Consider the following 13,187-nt stretch of genomic DNA (forward strand, 5'->3'; position numbering starts at 1 on the left):
AGTGCTAGGCCTGGAGTCAGGAAAACCTGAGTTCAAATCTGGCCTCATGTATTTACTAGCTATGTGACCTTAGGCAAGTCACTTAACATCTGTTTGCCTCAGTTTCCTCATCTGAAATATGAGAATGGTAGTAATAGAACCTACCTCCTAGGACTATCATGCGGATCAAGTAAGATAATGTTTGTAAAGTGCTTAGCGCAGCACCTTCAACATATTTTGGCCCTTAATAAATGCCTGTTTCCCTCTTCCCTACTCTTCAAATATGTAGAGCCCATCATGTAATATTATGTATGAATCATCTTTATTTGTATCTGATTTGGCCAACTAGGCTTCAAGTCTTCTATGTCTAATGATTTCCATGTGAAATCAATTTTACTTTGTTTTTTTGTATAAATGCCTTTGTTTTCATGCTGGTCCCTATGCCCTGGATGCCCTTTTTGTCTGTCAAACTATGGCCCTTCCTTTTTCTTTTATTATTATCTTTTATTTGTATTACCTTCATTTCTGAATATATTCCTTCTGTCTCCCCTAACCAGAGGACCATCCTTCACAAAGTATAAAAAAAAGAAAGACAAAAAAATTAATTCAGAAAACAAAACAAACCTAACCAACACATGAGCCAAGTCTGATAGCATATGCAATGATCCATACCCATACTCCCCCATTCACATACACACACACACACACACACACACACACACACACACCACAAAGAAGGGAGAAAAGTGTATTTTGTCATCTTTTTTGGGTAGGTACGTGGGGCACTTAAGCCCTCATTCTTCAAAGAGCAGCTCAAATTTCATTTCCTCCATGAAGTCTTCCCTACCAATGTGGTATAATATAAAGGGTGCTCTTTTAGGAGTCAGAGGCCTTGACTCAAGACTCACCTCTTGTGCTTACAACCTATGTGACCTTAGGTAAGTTAGTTAACCAGTCTGTGCCTAAGCATGCTTATCTACAAAATAAAGCGGTTGAACTAGATGAACTGCTGAGGTCCTTTTCAACTCTAAGGCTAAGATTCTAATGTTCCCTCTAGGTGGTAATGCTTTCCCTTACTGCACTGCCCCCACCCCGCCCCAGGTAATTTGAGAAAGGAGGGAGCACTAATAACTGGAGGGAATCCAGACAGGCTTCACAGAAGAAGTGGCATCTGAATTGAGCCTGGAAGAAAGATAAGGATTTTGAGAGGTGACATTGAGGAGGGAATGCATTCCAGAAATGGGAGAACTTTGCATTACAGCACAGAGAGTGAAGATGGAATGTCGAGTTTGGGATCAAAGAACAGGCCAGTTTGGCTAGAACATAGAATTTATAGAAAGGAGTTATGTGGAAAGGTAAGTTGTAGCTAGATTTTAGGATGCTTTAAGGAGTTTGTATTTATTGCTAAAGGCAATAGAGAGCCACAGCAGATGGCCGGAGGTTTGAAATGAGTGGGTGGTGAGGAAGTGGAGGTAATTAGGGAAGGTGCATGGATGTATTCACATGATATTAATTTATTCAACTGAACATTTGTTAGAAGCACCTACTATGCATTAGGTGTACACTTATCTGTGTAGATGTTTTATCTCCCCATGAGCCCTGGCTTCTTCCCTAAATGCTGAATATCTTTGAACACCAAGCCCAAGGTTCTGAATATGGTAAGTGCTTAATAAATGTGTACTAACATATGTTGCCTGGCATGTTGTGTTGTACCATATTATATCCCAGGAACTGCTTGGATTTCAGCATCATCCAGCAGGTGTGGAAGGAGGAGATGGAGAAGGTATTAAGGTCTTCCCACCCTCTAGAAATGTCACTCCTTAGGCTGGCCATATTTAAGGGAAATGAGATGTCATGGTTAAGTTTCCATAAAGGTAATGCTAGATGACCCATCCAGAATTAGTTCCCTAAAATCCTACCCACCCCTTATGGAGGAAGGGAGAGAACCATTTGCACAAAGAAGAACAAGCTTTCTTGGACTCACCCTCCAGCCTATGTCACTTTTGTAACCATAGGGAACCTCCTCCCTGTGAGTAGATCCGCAACCAGGGACAGGTCAGTACTGAAGACTACCACCACGATTGGTCCCTTTCTTGGCTAGCTTCTCTTTAACAAAGTGCAGGTTGTACAAAATGGGGGCCCCATCAGATCCACCTGTGTCCTCCATCAAAGGAAACCTTGGTGATACATTGTAGGCCACCTTTAACAAAGAAAATGTCTGAAATCTCTAGGGAGATTGCATGTCTTCAGTGAACATGGACCTGGGTTCTTTCCTTCTGCCTAGAACAAAGAACCGTGATGCCTTCTTTCTTTTGAACAGAAGGAAATGGCTCCTTACCTCTGGTCCACCTCTTCTGAGATTATAGGCCCACTCATGACAAACTTAATGAAATTAGCTACTACCTTCCCCTGCTCCTAGCCCTAACACAAGTTAATCCAGGGGTGGGGAACGTGTGGCCTCCAGTCCCTCTAGGCCCTCTGCCTGAAGTCAAAGGGCTGCACTTGAGGACCTAGAGGGCCACATGTGTCCTCGAGGCTGCAGGTTCCCCACCCCTGAGATGATCTTTTCATGGACCTGCTGTCTGTTCACTTTAGTAGGAAATAGTGCTGAGCATTAAGCTTTGGACTTGGGAGACCTGGACTCCAGGAAAGCAGCGTAGTAAAATGGAAAGCACTCTGGCTCTGGAGTAAGAGTACCTGGGTACAAATCGTGTTTCTGATGCGTACTATCTGTGTAACCTTGGACTAATCACTTAACTGCATCTTCTGTAAAATGAAATGGCTGGACTACACGCCCTTTGGTCCCTTCCAGCTCTAAATCTTTACTTCGGTCCCCCAGGCCTGTCCCTAACATCCTGTGTGAAGTGATTTCTCCACCTTGGGACTCACTTTCCTAATCTAGGAAACTTGGATTAATAATTGGGTTCCCTACCTGATAGATGCCATTATGAGGAAAGCACTTGGTAAAAGTTGAAGCGCTATAAAAAGCAGAGTTGTTATGTGTTATGTAACTATGTCACACCCAGGAAAACTGTCACTTGACCTTCTGCTTAAGTTCGTGGCCTCTCCTTCCTTAAATACCCTCCTCAGTCTTTCTCACAAACCCTTGTTTCCTTCTGCTCATAATTGTTCAGCTGGAGCTCTGGGCCTTGGAGGCCATGCATGAGTTCCATCACTCCCCTGTTTCAAATTCTTTCTTTGACTCTCAAGAAGATTCTATGTTCAGGACTCCCAGGCCAGGGTCAGCAGGGCCCAGCAGAGCTCAATGGCCCCCGGAAGCATTGTGATCACTGAAGCTCAGAGAGGCCAGTGTCCCCACCTAGCAATGAGGTTGACAAGGCCACACTCAAGAACATGGAAGACAAAAGAACTCATTCTAAGAAATGAACCAGAGAAACACATGAAAATCAAGCCTCTATGGGGCTGTAGGGGACATCAAGTCGTTTCCCAAACATTGTAGGAATCCTCTCAGTTTCCTGGCACTGAATCTTCTCAACCCTGAAGGTTATCAGATCAAAAGCCATCTCTCCTGTAGTCCCTCAGCCAGAAGACATCTTTCCTTCCTTGGGCATTATATGATACCTTGTTTTCGCATCTTTTGCCCACATCTCTTTTGTTCTAGTTATCTGCTTACTTATCTTCTCTTCCCAACTAGATTGTAAGCTTCATGAGGGTAGGAGCTACATCATATTCATCTCTGTGCTTCCCTTAATGCCCAGAACAGAGCTCAGAAGAGGAAAGAGAGGAAGAAAGAAGGAAAGAGAAAGAGAGAGAAAGAAGAAAGAAGGAAAGAAAGAAAGAAAGAAAGAAAGAAAGAAAGAGAGAAAGGAAGGAAGGAAAGAAGAGAGAAAGAAAGAAAGAAAGGGAGAGAGAGAGGAAAGAGGGAGTGAGAGAGAGGGAGGGAGGAAAGAAGGAAGGATAGAAAGAAGGAAAGAAGGAAGGAAGGAAGGAAGGAAAGGAGGGAGGGAGGGAGGAAGGAAGAAGAGTGGCACAGGGTAGAGGAGAGCTGAGGGTGTGGGAGGGAGGGAGAGAAGGAAAAGATGGTGATAAAAGAAATCACTCCAATTTCTATAACACTGAAGTTTACAAAGCATTTTTCTCAACATAATCCTTTTAGGAAAGTAGTGCAAATAGTTTTAACCCTATCGACAAATAGGGAAGCTGTGGCCCAGTGACCCTGCTTATCCTAAGTTGTATAATTAGCGAGTGGCAGAGAGCAGAACGGAGATTCAGAGAATCTCGGAGGAGACAGGTGATGGATCTCACAAATCACCCAAGACAACCCATGCTAATCTGTATTCAAACCCATGTCTTCTGACTTCAGTCCAACTCTCTTTCCCCCACACCAATCCATCACAGTAAGTGCTAGCACTGCCTAACCAGGGGAGCTATACAGAGGCCGATTCTGGTTAAATACTGTAAAGAATTTAATCATAATAGCAGCATTGTAGGGTAGTGAGCTCCCTGTCACTAGAATCTTCAAGCAGAGGCAACTGTCAGGGATGTTGTAAAGGGGATTCCTGCTCAGGTAGAAGTTAGATGCATGATTTTTTAGCAGGTTTCTTAACAGCTTTGAGGTTTTAATGATTCTAATATTCTTCTCCCACCCTCCCTTTTTACTCTTTTATGAAAATTCAGTCTTGACTTTGCCCTGGCCATTCTCAGAATTTGTTCTGCTCCTCACCTGCCTCTCCAATACACAGTGCAGAGTAGAAACATAACCTCCTCCCTCTATTCTTCCCTCTCCTCTTTCCCTCTAGGAAGGAGCCGTCCTTGCCTATAACCCTGAGCCTGTCTCAGGGGCCCCACAGAAGTAGGGTGGGAGAGATGACACAAGCAAGGAGTGCTCCAAAGGCCGACTTGTACCGCCTCTCAAAGACAGACAGAACAGGGGAGTCCTCGCAGTTATCAAGTGGACAGGAGGTAGGCTTCGGCCAGAGCTTATAATGGAAAGCCTTTCCTGGGTTTCAGTGGCAGAGCCCAGAAAGAATTCCCCAGATCTTTATGTCATAGGCAAGGGGATGCTTGCATGAGCCATCACCCAGGACCTCTATTTCCAAGATAATCATTCCCAGCACCAGTAGCCTTGGCCTGGGAAGATGAAACTTGGCAAGCAGGAGCATCAATCAAAGTCATTCAGTGGGGACATGAAGACCTCCTTTTGCTGCGTCCTCACCTGAGAGCATTAAGGGAGGTGGTGAGGGTGGTACAAACTACTGACCCTGCCTCAGGCCAAACCATGGACCAGATGGATAAGGATCTTCCTTAGATATGTGGCTCAGCACTTGGGTGTGAGGTCCTGGCTAGTCTCCATTAAAAAAACATCATATCTGTGATCCCATTGGTATAGGGGACAGAAGGTAAGTAACTTTCCTCACCAATGCTGATGGGACTCACTGCAGCTTAGAGTCTTAGATAGAGTTGCTGTGGAGCACCGGGAGGTTAAGTGGTTTGTCTGAGACTTGAAACCCGGTCATCCTGATTCACAGGCTAACTCACTCTTGCCTCCTGCTTTAAAGATCAAGAAAGTGAAGCCCAGAAACACTGACTTGTCTATACACGTGACAAAGCTGGGATTCAAATCCAGACCCGAGGACTCCAAACCCAGTATCCTTTCTACTGCATCTAGTCCAGTTGTCCCCAAACATACATAGTCCTGCAGGCCTAGTTTTCTGTAATCCTATTTGGGGCCCAGGTAAAGTATAAATCCATTACAGCCAATCCAATATAGTATATGCTTATGTAATCCAAAGATTATGAAAGACAGGCCTTTCATCTTCCTGGTCAGAGTTAACCTTTTTGAAGCTGGATGGAAAAAAACAATGGTTTATGGGATTCTAGATTTAGAGCTAGAAGGGGATTTTAAAGATCATTTAGTCCAATCCTCTCATTTTACAGGTCAAGGGTTCAGAGAGGTCACATAGCTAGTAAGAGTCAGAGGTGGGATTTGAATTCAGGTCTTCTTCACTCCAAGTCCAGCACTCTATCATTGGCAGAATCCTCCTACCACTTTTGTTTATTACAGGCTGTCCCATATGCCTGGAAGGTACTCCTTCCTCATCTTGGCCTCGTTTGAAAAACCTAAACTCAACGACCACCTATTACAGGAGAACTTTCCAAATGTCTTCAGCACCTATTTCCTTGCATACTCTCCCCCAACCTCCTTACCTCGTGTTGACTTGCATGTATTTGTGTTTACACATATGTGTGCATATTTCCCCCCCCAGAAAGAAAATAAGCTCCTTGAGGGCAGGTACTATTTTGTTTTTTGACTTTGTATTCCTAGAACCCAGCATAGTACCTGGCCTAGAGTAGATGGGGGCAGCTAGGTGGTGTAGCAGATACAGCAGTGGGCTTGGAGGCAGGAAGACATCTTCCTGAGTTCAAATCTGGCCTCAAACACTAAATGTGTGACCCTGGGCAAATCACTTAACCCCGTTTGCCTCAGTTCCTCATCTGTAAAATGAACTGGAGAAGGAAAAACTACTCCACTGTCTTTGCCAGGAATGCACCACTGCCCCATCCCACCCCCCACAATGGGGTCATGATGAATTAGATATGACTTAAATGACTCAACAACACAAAATAGGTGCTTAATAAATATTTGTTGATTGATTGCCCAAATTCATAAAGGTAGTAAGTGTAAGATCTAGAATTCAAACCCAGCTCTTCACACTCAAAATTAAAAGAATTCTAAGAAGTATTAGAGGAGGCAATTAGATAATGCTGAAAGTATAGACCCTTTTGTTTGGCATGCTTTGAAATGTTTAAGACAAGAGCCCAAAGGGAAGTTCTGAGTGGTTTTACTTTAGCACCCTCCTTCCTTCCAGATGAATAGAGTCAAGGACAAAAAAGGGGGGGACCAGGCACCCCAATGACCAAGGGGCCAGGATTGACTTCTCCAAAGAAGGCAGGCTTTACCTCCCTCACTCTGGAACTGGGGACTAACACATCCAAAGCACAGCAGGGCAGGGATACAATTAGGGATATCACCAGATAATTTGGGGAAGTAAAGTCTCCAGGCTATAGCAGGAAGAGGGGAAGGGTCTATGGCCGACTAAGACTCCAGGTTCATGATTCTGAGCAGCTCAGGCAGTTCAGTGGTCAGGGCATTCCCAAAAGATCAGAATTGAGTGGAATCCCAGAAGCTCATGGATCAGAGTTGCTCAGGTATTTTATAAGGGTGGGAAGAGTCCTATTTAGGTAGGTCTGAATGGTTTTCAAAGTCTAAGGTCATAGGCAGGGAGGCACCAATCAGCTAGAAGCTTCCAGATACAAATAGATGGTGGATGGGGGAGAAGGTCCAGAAAAAGAGCTAGGCAGAAAGGAATGTGGAGAGGTGTGAAAGGAGGAGAGAACTTGATTAGGAAATAGGTAGCTTGTTATATAGAGAAAGACAAGAAGAGAAGAATCAGAGGATCAGGAGAGTACATAACCCTATAGCAACTATTTTCAAAAGGGTTCACCTGGGGAAGGAGGAGCAGAAGACAGCTGCCCATTAATTCCTGGACTTGGTCCTTTTGGGTTGTGTTCATTCATTCAAACACTCATTCAATGTTCTATTAAAAACATAGAACAATGAAGCTTGAAGGTACCTCAAGCTCATTATTTTCAAGGGGAACAAACTGAGAGCCACAGAAGGGAAGCACTTTTTTCCTTGAGGTGACACAATTAGTAAGAGCTAGAGTGCACTTCTGACTTCAGCCTTTTCACTCCAAACCCAATGCTCTTCCCATGACATCAAACTCTGGACTTCCTGGGTTCCTCTTCTACATGCGCCTGTGCTGTCTAAAGGATAAAATGAAGTCCCTGTCCTCAGGGGGCTGACGGTATATCAGGAAGGGGACCTTTGTGCATCCTTTCATAGCATCACTTGGTGAACCCACAAGGTTTTCTGTGGTCCTCAGTTGGGATCAGGTATTTAGCTTTGAGCAGAAAAATCTTTTCAGGGGGTTGGGGTGGGAGCAAAGCTAAGAGATGCCTTCAAGTATTTGATGAATCGTCCAGTTTTGTCTGGGTCCAGAGGACAGATTGCAGGGTGAAAGGTAGAGGGTACAGAGAGGCAGATTTTGACTCAATGTAAGGAAAAGCTTCCTAACAATTAGAGCAAGCCAAAAGTGGATTGGGCTGCCTTGGGAGGTCATCAGCTCCTTATCACCAAAGAAGCCAGATGTCTATGAGATTCTTGTTTGAATATGAGCTATACCAGAGATTTACAAGACTCCTTTCATCTCTGAGACTCTAGAATTCGTGGTATCATTGATTTAGAAGTGGAAAGGACCTCAGAGGTCATGTAGTCCCACTCCTTCATTTTACATATATATGAGCACCCTGAAGCCCAGAGAAATTAAGTGATTTTCTTGAGGTCACATAGATATCAAGGGGCACAGCTGGAATTTGAACTTAGGTCTTTGGGTTCCAGATTCCGTCTATTTTGCGTAGTGTGTTATTTTATTTTATTTTATTTTAATTTATTTTTTTTAAAATTATTTATTTATTTAACATATTCGGTTTTCAGCATTGATTCTCACAACAGTTTGAATTACAAATTTTCTCCCCATTTCTACCCTCCCCCCCACTCCAAGATGGCTTATATTCTGGTTGCCCTGTTCCCCAGTCAGCCCTCCCCTCTATCACTCCCCTCCCCTCTCATCCCCTTTTCCCTTCCTTTCTTGTAGGGCAAGATAAATTTCTACGCCCCATTGCCTGTGTATCTTATTTTTTAGTTGCATGAAAAAACTTTTTTTTGTTTTTTGAACATCTGTTTTTAAAACTTTGAGTTCCAAATTCTCTCCCCTCTTCCCTTCCCACCCACCCTCCCTAAGAAGCCGAGCAATTCAACATAGGCCACATGTGTATCATTATGTATAACCCTTCCACAATACTCATGTTGTGAAAGACTAACTACATTTTGCTCCTTCCCAACCCATCCCACTTCATTGAATTTTCTCCCTTGACCCTGTCCCCTTTCCAAAGTGTTTGTTTTGATTACCTCCACCCCCATCTGCCCTCCCCTCCATCATCCCCCCCCCTTTTATTTTTTTTTATCTTCCTCCCTCTTCTTTCCTGTGGGGTAAGATACCCAACTGAGTATGTATGGTATTCCCCCTCAGGCCAAATCTGATGAGAGCAAGGTTCACTCATTCCACCTCACCTGCCCTCTCCCCTCCTCCCGCACAACTGCTTCCTCTTGCCACCTTTATGCGAGATAATCCACCCCATTCTATCTCTCCCTATCTCCCTCTCTCAGTATGTTGCTCTCTCATCCCTTAATTTCATTTTATTTCTTTTACATGTCTTCCCTTCATCTTCAACTCACCCTGTGTCTGTTGTCTCTCTTTTACATATGTATATATATATATATATACATGTATATACATATATAAAAGCACACATATATATATACCTACATACACATGCATACATATACACATAGATACATACATACATACACATTCACTCATATATATACATAAACACATATATATATATATGCATATTCCCTTCAACTACTCTAATACTGAGGTCTCATGAATCATACACATCATCTTTCCATGTAGGAATGTAAACAAAACAGTTCAACTTTAGTAAGTCCCTTGCAATTTCTGTTTCTTGATTACCTTTTCATGCTTCTCTTGATTCTTGTGTTTGAAAGTCAAATTTTCTATTCAGTTCTGGTCTTTTCACTGAGAAAGCTTGAAAGTCCTCTATTTTATTGAAAATCCATATTTTGCCTTGGAGCATGATACTCAGTTTTGCTGGGTAGGTGATTCTAGGCTTTAATCCTAGCTCCATTGACCTCCGGAATATTGTATTCCAAGCCCTTCGATCTCTTAATGTAGAGGCTGCCAGATCTTGGGTTATTCTGATTGGGTTTCCACAATACTCAAATTGTTTCTTTCTGGCTGCTTGCAGTATTTTCTCCTTGATCTGGGAGCTCTGGAATTTGGCAACAATATTCCTGGGAGATTTCTTTTTGGGATCTATTTGAGGAAGCGATCGATGGATTCTTTCAATTTCTATTTTGCCCTGTGGCTCTAGAATATCAGGGCAGTTCTCCTTGATAATTTCTTGAAAGATGATATCTAGGCTCTTTTTTTGATCATGGCTTTCAGGTAGTCCAATAATTTTTAAATTATCTCTCCTGGATCTATTTTCCAGGTCAGTGGTTTTTCCAATGAGATATTTCACATCATCTTCCATTTTTTCATTCCTTTGCTTCTGTTTTATAATATCTTGATTTCCTATAAAATCACTAGCTTCCACTTGCTCCAATCTAATTTTTAAAGTAGTATTTTCTTCAGTGGTCTTTTGGACCTCCTTTTCCATTTGGCTAATTCTGCCTTTCAAGGCACTCTTCTCCTCATTGGCTTTTTGGAGCTCTTTTGCCATTTGAGTTAGTCTGTTTTTTAAGGTGTTGTTTTCTTCAGTGTATTTTTCGGTATTTTTTTGGGTCTCCTTTAGCAAGTCATTGACTTGTTGTTCATGGTTTTCTCGCATCCTTCTCATTTCTCTTCCCAATTTTTCCTCTACTTCTCTAACTTGCTTTTCCAAATCCTTTTTGAGCTCTTCCATGGCCTGGGACCAGTTCATGTTTTCCTTGGAGGTTTCTGTTGTAGGCTCTTTGACTTTATTAATTTCTTCTGTCTGTATATTTTGGTCTTCTTTGTCAGCAAAGAAAGAATGCAAAGTCTGAGACTGAATCTCGGTGCGTTTTCGCTGCCTGGCCATATTCCCAGCCAACTAACTTGACCTTTGAGTTTTTCAGTGGGGTATGACTGCTTGTAGACTACAGAGTTCTATGTTCCACGTTTGGGGGGGAGGTGCCAGCTCTGCCACATCAGCACTGCTCCTTCCCCAACCCCCAACCCGGACTGGGCTTAGATCTTCAGCAGGCTGTACACTCCCGCTCTGATCCGCCTCTTAATTCCTCCCACCAGGTGGGCCTGGAGCCAGAAGTAACAACAGCTGTAGCTGCCCCACTTCCGCTGCCCCCGGGGCTGGAAGCCAAACCTCGAACTCCTTCTACTCCCACAGCTTTTCCCACTAACCTTCTCCACAGTCTTTGGTGTTTGTGGGTTAAGGAGTCTGGTAACTGCTGCAGCTCACTGATTCAGGGCGCTAGGGCCCCCTCCGCCCGGCTTCTGGTCTGGATGGTCCACGCCGTTCAGGCTGGGTTCTGCTCCACTCCGTTCCCAGCTCCCAGCTCCCAGCTCCGTGTGGGATAGACCTCACCCAGAGACCATCCAGGCTGTCCTGGGCTGGAGCCCTGCTTCCCTCTGCTCTTTTGTGGGTTCTGCCATTCTAGAATTGGTTCAGAGCCATTTTTTATAGGTTTTTGGAGGGACTCGGTACGGAGCTCACACTAGTTCCTGCTTACCAGCTGCCATCTTGGCTCCCCCCCCCCCCGAAATGCACAGTGTGATTTGATGCCACTTAAGGCTCTAGAACAGTGGGTTCCAAATCTGGTGATAAATTTCAGAAGGTCTATAAAGTTGTATGGGAAAAAATTATATTTTTATTTTCATGAATCTTTGGTTTCCTTTCTTAATATAACATATTTTATTTAATGCATTTAAAAACAACATTCTGAGAAGAGTTCTATGGGCATCGTCAGATTGCCAAAGTGATCCATGCTACAAAAAAAGTAAAGAAAGAACCTCTGATCTAGGAAGCAGCTCAAGGTTAAATTGAGCCTTGTCCATGGAAACAGGACCCTTGTTGACTTAAGCAGCCCAGGCCCTCTGGGCCGCACTCTTTCCTCTGTGGATTCACCAAAGACATTTGATCCTATTGTTCCTAACATGAATTTTCGCAACTCTGTGTTATTCTTTGTTGGGAAGACATCATTTCCCTCAACACCAGATGCAATCCAATCCCATGTAATCACCCTCAGGGTGACATGGGCCCACCTCACCTCCCACATCACAGTCAGCCCCAGAACAAGGAGGCCATTGTTTTGCTTCTGATCCTGATGCCAGCAGCTAAGCTGAGAAAAGGACAGCCACAGAGTCATAGGATTATGGTATGCCTGAGCAGAAGGATACATAGAGGTTAGCTAGGTCAAGGGCTTCCATTTACAAATGAAAAATTAAAGCACAGGATGGGGAAGACACCTGTCCAATGTCACATAACAATTTAGTGGCAGAACCTAGGTCTCCAGAATGAACCTCTCTCAGGCAGATGACCTTTGTACAGCTTGAGAAGATTTAAATAGAGATCTTATTGCTTGGTATGATTTAGCACAAGTCATATATGGGAAATCCTGGAATAGAATTCCAGCTCTTTCATTTTCTAGCTGTGTGTGTGTGTGTGTGTGTGTGTGTGTGTGTGCACATGCACATGCACTCCTGTGTGACCCTTCCCCCTTTCTGGGCCTCAGTTTTCTCATCTACAAAATAAAAGTAGTAATGCTTTCATTACCCATTTCACAGAGCTGTTGCAAAACTGTTCTGTAAACCTTAAATCACTATATAAATTTGATGTATTATTATAAAGTTCACAGGAACAAAACTAGATGGGACTTTGGAGACCTCTGGGTACTACAACCCTCTCATTTTAGAAATTAGGAAACTGCTTCCAGAGAATTTAAGTGCTTTTTCCAAGGTTACGAAAGTAGTTAAGTGACAGAAATGGTTTTTTTCTACAATTGACTCCAGAACTCTTTCCACTACACCACATGTACCCCATTATAGACTTGTTACTTCTCTTAGAAAAGATGGGTAATGAAGGCCAGGCACGCACATGGGTTCCATCCCTATATTAACCCATTAAATTCCCATAGAAAAAGCTCTGTGTTCTGAGCATGGATTGTTCCCCCAGATCCCGGATTACTTTCTTGTAATGGAAGTTGTGAATCACAAGAACAGAGGGTCAAGAGAATGGGATGCCTCTTGCATACATGGCCCTGGGATGCTGGATGTGTGTGTGTGTGGGAGGGAGGTACATAAAGGAGGATAAGAGGCAGTTCCTGCCCTGATGGGGATGACAGCATGTCAAGTGGGAGAAACCTTGTGCATCCTTCACAGCGTCACTTGGTCCTCAATTCTCCATGTTTTCTTTGGTCCTCAGTTAGGATTAGATATTTAGCCTAGAGAACACTATGAGTGGGGGTGGGGGGAGGAGGAGGAGGAGAGCAGCCTTTAAGTATTTGATGAGCTGTCAGGTTCTGTTTGGCCAGGGGTGGGACTTTTCCTGGGTAAGTAGCT

This window comes from Trichosurus vulpecula, chromosome 3 (assembly GCF_011100635.1).
Source record: "Trichosurus vulpecula isolate mTriVul1 chromosome 3, mTriVul1.pri, whole genome shotgun sequence".
Lineage (NCBI taxonomy): Eukaryota > Metazoa > Chordata > Mammalia > Diprotodontia > Phalangeridae > Trichosurus > Trichosurus vulpecula.